Raw genomic sequence first — 9,170 nt, forward strand, 5'->3', positions numbered from 1 at the left:
AAGCTAAAGTCACAGCTTTTCTCCTTACAATAAAGCATCCTCCTCTTTTGAATTGTTGCATTCTATTTTATCTGCCCAATATTTCTTAGAGGCGATGTTTTCACTTCTTACCATCACCTCATGAGTTAAAATTTTGATACTTAACTCTTTATTGTAGTATCTGCCTAATTGATGTTTTTCCTTTCTACCTTTGCAAATTGCCTGTTCCAAATATAAGTAGAAACAAGCAAGAAAGAACTCTGAAGGATAATTCATCTCAGCTGGAACCCATGGCCTCATAGGGGCTTCCTTACAATCAACTAACTGAAGGGGAAAAGCCTGAGCTTGGTCCATGGGATCAGTTGGCTGATAGGTTAGTAAAAGTATAAAATGGTATGCCATCACTCCAGCCCCACCCAGGGACTGCCTGAAGACTGGGGGTAAAGGAACATCCTCTCAATGAGCAGAACTGCAAGCAAACCTGGTTATTCATCTTGGCTGCAAAGAAGAGTAATCTGAGGTAAAGATATATGGAACTGCTGGGCTTGTCTTCATGGGCAGAAGCCTGGTAGTGGCAAGACTAGAAGAGAGTAAAAATGAAATTTGTGTTGAGGCAAGTTTATGAACCTATTGGAGTAGTACAAAGGGTGTGGAGGATTGCTGGCACATTAATGCCTGTAGGAGAACATCTGCTACATAAGAAGCACTCAACAGCTAGGGAGGAAGGATGACTTATTCTGTGGATATCAGCCAACCTCCTCAACCACCTAGATTATGCACAGTGGATATATGAGCACAAAGTCAGGAATAGAGTCTATGCACAGACCCAAAGCATGGACCTCCTAATGTTGATCTAGCTACTGCTTCTACTGATTATTCTATAAAGAAAATTACATGTATCCCAGATGTAGAGTTGCATTCCTGCCCCCTGCCAGGGTAAAGACTTACAGAGCTTCTGCTCTATCCAGTGGAAGTTACTCTACCACACAAATAACTTAGATGCAATGACATATTGGCTGAGTATGAGGAAAGTCTAGAATGGGTGGTGGAGAAAAGGGATGAGAAGTATCAGCTATAGCATCAGGACCATTTGCAGCAGTGGGACCTCTACCTTTTTCCACTAACTCTTATGGATTAAATTGCATCCTCCAAAAACATATGTCAAAATCCTAATCTCCAGTGTCTTAGAATGTGACCTTATTTGGAAATACAGTTTTTGCAGATTTAATTAGTTATGATGAAATAATACTGGAGTAGGGTGGGCCCTTGATCCAATATAACTGGTGTCCTTATAAGGAAAGGGAAATGTAGACACAGAGACAGAGACGCATGGAGAGGAGAATGCCACGTGAAGACAGACACAGATGGAAGACAGCCATGTGAAGATGGAGACAGAAATTGGAGTTATGCTACCCAAGCCAAGGAATGCCTAGGAGCGGGAAAAGGAAGGAAGGATCATACTCTGGAGGCTTCCAGAGACAGCACTTTGATTTTAAGATTTCTAGCCTCCAGAATGGAGAGAGAGTAAGCTTCTGTTTTTTTGTGTGTGGGGTGTGTGTGTGTGTGTGTGTGTGTGTGTGTGTGTGTGTGTGTGTCTGTCTGTGTGGCTGGGGAGGATTGAGGGTTTTTTGTTTTTTGTTTGTTTGGTTTTTTGGGGTTTTTTGGTTTTTTGGTTTTCTTTTTTTGCCACTCAGCTTGCAGTAATTTGTTACAGCTGCCCCAGAAAACTAACACGCCTTCAGAATGGTTTTTTTGTCGTTGTTGTTGTTTTGCTTTTTTTGAGACGGAGTCTCACTCTGTTGCCCAGGCTGAAGTACAGTAGCACAATCTTGGCTCACTGCAACCTCTGTGTCCCGGATTCAAGCAATTCTAGAATGGAGTTCTTCTGTAGAGATTGCAGTCAGCTACATATTTTAAGGCTGTATGATGAGTATGTCCAACCAGCATATGAAGTGGAGCATGAAAGTTTCTCACATGTCCTTTTGGAACATATTTTTTTCCAGCTATTGCTGCACCAACTGGCTGCGTGCAGGGGTACCCTTGTAGCACTTTGGGCTGTATATCTCTTACTTGCTGTCCTGGGCTTTTTTTGTTGTTCTACATGAAAATCTGAAAGTGTTCACATAGCCATGCTGTTTATGGTATACCAGGAAGTACAAGGGAGTCATTACACCCTTGGGCAATATTTGATCAATAGAAGATGGAAGCCAGTGGCTAAAATTTCCCACTCCTATGCCTAGGATAGACCATTCTGAGATGCTCTTTACACTGTTCCTCAGAGAGCCTACGTGGCAACCAGCTCAATAATGCATCCTTGAATTGCGTTTATTTCTTTCCCAGTTTCTGTGTTCTCTGTCATTTCATTTCAGTTTCCTGGGATCTCTTTCCAAAGAAAACTATCAACAAGCAAGCAGCCTTTACCATCAGAAAGAACCCACGGTGAACTAGCAATGGAGTTCTGCCAGATATTTGTGACTGATTTTTTATCACTATAAGACAAGCCCTAGAATAGTACCTTGCACTTAATAGGACTCAGTAAATATATATTTGTTGAATGAATGAATGCACAATAACATTGATCCTTTAATAATTGTACGTTATATACATTGCAGTTAACTGTATATTCTACTAAGGTAATATCTTTGAGGGATCCAGACTTTGCATTTCTTTTTCTTGCCTACATGGATATTATGTGTGGTTTAAAAATCAAGATAAGCTGTGTATGTGGAAAGTTATATAATTTTAACCCTAATATCATTATTAAAAATAAAATCAGATTAGTACTGTTTACTTGTTTTCACAGAAGCATGCAGATTGCAGGTACTCAAGTCTAAAAATGACTCCTTGTATAAGGGCATGTGTCTTCACATTCTGCTTCTTAAAATATATTATTAATGATTTTGCAGAGGTTGCTAGGAATGATTATATGAAACAACGCTATCTGTAAGGCTCTTTCAGAATCTAGGGATTAATTCTCTGACCCTGCATACTTGAATTCAGAGAAGAGTAGAATTTCATGAGTACAAATGCTAACTTAAATGCCAGTTTCTAGAGGACACCATGTAAGGAAGCTCATGCTTTAGTGTATGGGATGTTTGGCTAGCTCTCTGACTTTCTAAACAAATGGAATATCTGAGAAACTGCATCAAATGATAACTGCTATGCGTGACCTCCCTGTCTCTGCCCTGCTCCTACTCATGACTAATTCCAACCTATCCCAACTTTCTGTCCTGATGTTTTTCCTGCATTTGCACCTTCTTTATGTAGGAGGAGAAGTAAGATTCTGTTGTGTGATTATCTAAGAAAGAAGAATCCTCATAGTAAAAGAATAATTTCCCCAGTTTTTTTGACAGATACTAACATTGCATTAACTAGCCAAGAAAGAAGAGGGACCTTCCTATATATTTTCAGGTTCATATAGCACACATAGCTACAAATTTTATCAGATTATTTACACATCTAAGCATGGCATTCAAGGAGAAAAATGGAGGGGGGAGGATAGAACAGCAGCATTTAATAAGGTTTTTTTTTTCTCATTCAATGATGATGAAACAGAAAATATATACCAACTGAATCCATGAAAAGATACTGCAAAACAAAGAGAAATAAAAACAATTAAGTATCTCTAGAATTTGAAATATAGTTACTGGATAGTCTTATTCATAGACTAATTCCTCAGTACCTGCTCAATTCCCAAATATGACCTATGGTCCTGGATGGTTTGGCCCTTCACTACCTCTTTAATATCATATTGTATCATGATCCAACTGGCTTTTGACAGCAGAGAGTCAGGAAACTGAAATACCAGATGCATTCACACCCTAGAATGTGTGCAGGATCCCAACAGAAGATGATTTCCATTGAAGACCACCTCCAAAGACAAAATTACGCAGCAGATAAAAAACCTAGTTCCATGTGACACAGTCACAAATGTGTGACTATAGAGGAAAAGTTAACCTGAAATGAAACTATATTTTTATGTATATTAGAAAGGCAATTTGTCAAAATATACTAAAAGTCAATAAAATATAAAGGCTCTCTGACTTGGTGATTTCAATCTTAGAAACTAACCTTAAAAAAGAGAAATAAGGGACTTGCTGGCAAGATGGCTGAATAGGACCAGCTCCAGTCTGCAGCTCCCAGCAAGATCGATGCAGAAGGTGGGTGATTTCTGCATGTTCAACTGAGGTATCCATTTCATCTCACTGGGACTGGTTGGAGAGTGGGTGCAGCCCACAGAGGGTGGGCTGAAGCAGGGTGGGGGATCGCCTCACCCGGGAACCACAAGGGGTCGGGGGATTTCTCGTTCCTAGCCAAGGGAAGCTGTGAGAGACTGTACCGGGAGGAACAGTGCACTCTGGCTCAGATACTGCACTTTTCTCATGGTCTTCGCAACGGGCAGACCAGATTACCTCCAGTGCATGGCTCGGCAGGTCCCACCCCCACAGAGCCCAGCAAGCTAAGATCCACTGGCTTGAAATTCTTGCTGCTAGCACAGCATTCTGAGATTGACCCAGGATGCTCGAGCTTGGTGAGGGGAGGGGCGTTCACCATTGCTGAGGCTTGAGTAGGGGGTTTTACCTTCACAGTGTAAACAAAGCTACCAGGAACTTGGAACTCGGCAGAGTCCACTGTAGCTCAGCAAGGCCCCTGCAGCCAGACTGCCTCTCTAGGCAGGGCATCACTGAAAAAAAGGCAGCAGCCCTAGTCAGGGACTTATAGATAAAACCCCTATCTCCCTGGGAAAGAGCACCTGGGGGAAGAGGCAGCTGTGGGCACAGCTTCAGCTGACTTATATGTCCCTGCCTGACAGCTCTTAAGAAAGCAGCAGATCTCCCAGCACAGCATTCAAGCTCTGATAAGGGACAGGCTGCCTCTTCAAGTGGGTCTCTGACCCCCATGTATCCTGACTGGGAGACACTTCCCAGTAGGGGCCGACAGACATCTCATACAGGAGAGCTCTTGCTGGTATTTGGTGGCTGCTCCTCTGGGATGAAGCTTCTAGATGAAGGAACAGGCAGCAATCTTTGCTGTTCTGCAGCCTCTGCTGGTGATACCCAGGCAAACAGGGTCTAGAATGGACCTCCAGCAAACTCCAGCAGACCTGTAGAAGATGGGCCTAACTGTTAGAAGGAAAACTAACAAACAGAAAGGAATAGTAGCAACAGGAACAAAAAAGACATCCACTCAGAGACTCCATTTGAAGGTAACCAACATCAAAGACCAAAGGTAGATAAATCCACAAAGATGGGGAGAAACCAGAGCAAAAAACTGAAAACTCCAAAAACCAGAATACCTCTCCTCCTCAAGAAGATCACAACTCCTTGCCAGCAAGGGAACAAAACTGGACAGAGAATGAGTTTGATACATTGACAGAAGTAGGCTTCAGGAGGTGGGTAATAACAAACTCCTCTGAACTAAAGGAGCACATTCTAACCCAATGCAAGGAAGCTAAGAACCTTGAAAAAAGATTAAATGAATTGCTGACTAGAATAATCAGTGTAGAGAAGAACATAAATGACCTGATGGAACTGAAAAACACAGCACGAAAACTCTGTGAAGCATACATAAGTATCAATAGCTAAATCAATCAAACAGAAGAAAGGATATCAGAGATTGAAGATCAACTTGATGAAATAAAGTGAGAAGACAAGATTAGAGAAAAAAGAATGGAAAGAAATGAACAAAACCTCCAAGAAATATGGGACTATGTGTAAAGACCAATCTATGTTTGATTGGTGTGCCTGAAAGTGACAGGGAGAAGAGAACCAAGTTGGAAAACACTCTTCAGGATATTATCCAGGAGAACTGCCCCAACCTAACAAGGTAAGCCAACATTCAAATCCAGGAAATACAGAGAACACCACAAAGATATTCTTTGAGAAGAGCAACCCCAAGACACATAATCGTCAGATTCACCAAGGTTGAAATGAAGGAAAAAATGTTAAGGGCAGCCAGAGAGAAAGATTGGGTTACCCACAAAGGGAAGCCCCTCAGACTAACAGCGGATCTCTCAGCAAAACCCCTACAAGACAGAAGAGAGTGGGGAGCAATGTTCAACATTCTTAAAGAAAAGAATTTTCAACCCAGAATTTCATATCTAACCAAAATTAGCTTCACAAACGACAGAGAAATAAAATCCTTTACAGACAAGCAAATGCTGAGAGATTTTGTCACCACCAGGACTGCCTTACAAGAGCTCATGAAGGAAGCACTAAACATGGAAAGGAACAACAGGTACCAGCCACTGCAAATTGTAAAAACCATTGATGCTATGAAGAAACTGCATCAACTAACGGGCAAAATAACCAGCTAGCATCATAATGACAGGATCAAATTCACACATAACAATATTAACCTTAAATGTAAATGGGCTAAATGCCCCAATTAAAAGACAGACTGGCAAATTGGATAAAGAGTCAAGACCCATCAGTGTGCTGTATTCAGGAGACCCAACTCATGTGCAAAGACAAACATAGGCTCAAAATAAAGGGATGGAGGAATATTAAGCAAATGGAAAGCAAAAAGGCAGGGGTTGCAATCCTAGTCTCATAACACAGACATTAAACCAACAAAGATCAAGAGACAAAGAAGGGCATTACATAATAGGAAGGGGATCAATGCAACAAGAAGAGATAACTATCCTAAATATATATGCACCCAATACAGGAGCACCCAGATTCATAAAGCAAGTTCTTAGAGACCTACAAAGAGACTTAGACTACCACACAATAATAACGGAAGACTTCAACACCCCACTGTCAGCACTAGACAGATCAACAAGACAAAATTAACAAGGATATCCAGGACTTGAACTCAGCTCTGGACCAAGCGGACCTAATAGACATCTATAGAACTCTCCACTCCAAATCAAAAGAATATACATTCTTTTCAGCACCACTTCACACTTTTTCTAAAATTGACCACATAATTGGAAGTAAAACAGTCCTCATCAAGTGCAAAAGAATGGAAATCATAAACAGTTTTTCAGACCACAGTGCAATCAAATTAGAACTCAGGATTAAGAAACTCCCTCAAAACTGCACAACTACATTGAAACTGAACAACCTGCTCCCGAATGACTACTGGGTAAATAACAAAATGAAGGCAGAAATAAAGATGTTCTTTGAAACCAATGAGAACAAAGACACATACCAGAATCTCTGGGACACATTTAAAGCAGTATGTACAAGGAAATTTGTAGCACTAAATGCCCACAAGAGAAAGCAGGAAAGATCTAAAATTGACACCCTAACATCACAATTAAAGAACTACAGAAGCAAGAGCAAACAAATTAAAAAGCTAGCAGGAGACAAGAAATAACTAAGATCAGAGCATAGCTGAAGGAGATAGAGACACAAAAAACTCTTCAAAAAATCAATAAATCCAGGAGCTGGTTTTTTGAAAAGATCAACAAAGTAGATAGATCACTAGCCAGACTAATAAAGAAAAAATAAGAGAAGAATCAAATAGATGCAATAAAAAATGATATAGGGGATATCACCACCAATCCCAGAGAAATACAAACTACCATCAGAGAATACTCTAAACAACTCTAATCAAATAAACTAGAAAATCTGGAAGAAATGGATAAATTCCTTGACACATACACCCTCCCAAGACTAAATCAGGAAGAAGTCAAATCCTTGAACAGACCAATAACAAGTTCTGAAATTGAGGCAGTAATTAATAGCCTACCAACCAAAAAAAGTCCAGGACCAGATGGATTCACAGCCGAATTCTACCAGAGATAAAAAGAGGAGCTGGTACTATTGCTTCTGAAACTATTCCAAACAATAGAAAAAGAGGGAATCCTTGCTAACTCATTTTATGAGGCCAGCATCATCCTGACACCAAAACCTGGCAGAGACACAACATAAAAAGAAAATTTTAGGCCAATATCCCTGATGAACATTGATGTAAATATCCTCAATAAAATACTGCCAAACTGAATCCTGCAACACATCAAAAAGCTTATCCACCACGATCAAGTCGCCTTCATCCCTGGGATGCAAGGCTGGTTCAACATACGCAAATCAATAAATGTAATCCATCAGATAAACAGAACCAATGACAAAAAACACATGATTATCTCAATAGATGCAGAAAAGGCATTCAACAAAATTCAACAGCCCTTCATGCCAAAAACACTCAATAAACTAGGTATTGCTGTAGCATATCTCAAAATAATAAGAGCTATTTATGACAAACCCACAGCCAATATCATACTGAATGGACCAAAACTGGAAGCATTCCCTTTGAAAACGGGCACAAGACAAGGATGCCCTCTCTCACCACTCCTGTTCAACATAGTATTGGAAGTTCTGGCCAGGGCAATCAGGCAAGAGAAAGAAATAAAGCATATTTAATTAGGAAAAGAGGAAGTCAAATTGTCTCTGTTTGCAGATGACATGATTGTATATTTAGAAAACCCCATCATCTCAGCCCAAAATCTCCTTAAGCTAATAAACAACTTCAGCAAAGTCTCAGGATACAAAATCAATGTGCAAAAATCACAAGCATTCCTATACACCAATAATAGACAGACAGACAGCCAAATCACAAGTGAACTCTCATTCACAATTGCTACAAAGAGAATAAAATACCTATGAATCCAACTTCAAAGGGATGTGAAGGACGTCTTCAAGGAGAACTACAAACCACTGCTCAAGGAAATAAGAGCGGACACAAACAAATGTAAAAACACTTTATACTTATGGATAGGAAGAATCAATATCATGAAAATGGCCATACTGCCCAAAGTAATTTATAGAATCAATGCTATCCCCATCAAGCTACCACTGACTTTCTTCACAGAATTGGAAAAAACTACTTTAAATTTCATATGGAACCAAAAAAGTGCCCACATAGCCAAGACAATCCTAAGCAAAAAGAACAAAGCTGGAGGCATCATGCTACCTGACTTCAAACTATATTACAAGGCTACAGTAATGAAAACTGCATGGTACTAGTACCAAAACAGATATATAGACCAATGGAACAGAACAGAGGCCTCAGAAATAACACCACACATCTACAACCATCTGATCTTTGACAAACCTGACAAAAACAAGAAATGGGGAAAGGGTTCCCTATTTAATAAATGGTGCTGTGAAAACTGGCTAGCCGTATGCAGAAAGCTGAAACTGGATCCCTTCTTTACACCTTATACAAAAATTAATTCAAGATGG

The sequence above is a fragment of the Pan troglodytes genome, chromosome 7, assembly GCF_028858775.2.
Source record: "Pan troglodytes isolate AG18354 chromosome 7, NHGRI_mPanTro3-v2.0_pri, whole genome shotgun sequence".
Lineage (NCBI taxonomy): Eukaryota > Metazoa > Chordata > Mammalia > Primates > Hominidae > Pan > Pan troglodytes.